We start from the raw sequence: 1090 nt of genomic DNA on the forward strand, positions 1-1090 counted from the left end.
GTAGCCCCTTTCCTTACCTTTATAGATATATATAAATAATGTCATGCAGACCATTCCTCATTGAGAAAAACACAAAATACTGAAAAAATTGGACACTTTTTGGAAATTGTCATGCATTTTTGACCAATATCTCAAAGAGCAAGAAAGCTGGTCTCAAGATATAGTCACATTGCATGATCTGACAATATTTTTACATGGTTGTCTTGATTTTCCATATTTGGATATGGACACAGCCCCTTCAACACCATGGCAACAGAGAAGATCACTCTTAATTTTTGGGTATTTTTTTCTGATTTTCTGGCAACTTTTAGGTGGTTTCTATATTTAGATATTGACCCTGAACCCTGAACAAAGCCTCCCCACCTTACTAAGCAATATTCTGATTTTTACATATTTTTTGCTGATTTCTTTTACCATTTTTCCTGATTTTATGGCTGCTTTTCTGTTTAAGGGAAAAGGTTCCCGCAGTGATGAAAGGTAAAATGAATCAATGAATGAAAAATTTGCCTAAGTCCTCAGTTGATAAAGAATGAGTCTTACTCGTAAACTCGTAAGGACTCATAATAATCTGTCATTCCAAAATTAGGTAGAACCCAGACTTGTTGTCTTTCTATAGACTCCTTCAGATCACTAGGGAATGTACATGTAATAGTTTTAGTTCCCTTAACTAAAGGCACTACATTTTCTGGAAGCCCAGGTATTTGAAGTTGATGGTGGAAGGTCTGAAAAAAATAAAGGAACAAAGGGCGGCAACAAACCAACTCCAAAGAAGGTGTTTGTCAATATAGGCTCTCTAACAGCCATTCTTATCATAGGAGATCTGGTCTATGCAGGCATATTGCCCATGCCTTCTCCTCTTGAATGGGGTAAATTCATTGAAAAGGTGTTGAAGGGCATGTTGGATGCTATAACCATGCTTGGGCTAATTGATGAGGACACGATAGTGCCACAGGCATTTGTGGAACTTGACAAGTTTGTCAACTGTGTGTTGACTGCAGAAGAAAAGGCTGCCATGACTTATGATGTCTTGACCAGTGAACATGGTCTTTGTAAGTATAAACAGTTATACAGTAGAAAACTATAACTTAGC

Source organism: Laccaria bicolor, genomic scaffold, assembly GCF_000143565.1.
Source record: "Laccaria bicolor S238N-H82 LACBIscaffold_12 genomic scaffold, whole genome shotgun sequence".
In the NCBI taxonomy this organism is placed as follows: domain Eukaryota; kingdom Fungi; phylum Basidiomycota; class Agaricomycetes; order Agaricales; family Hydnangiaceae; genus Laccaria; species Laccaria bicolor.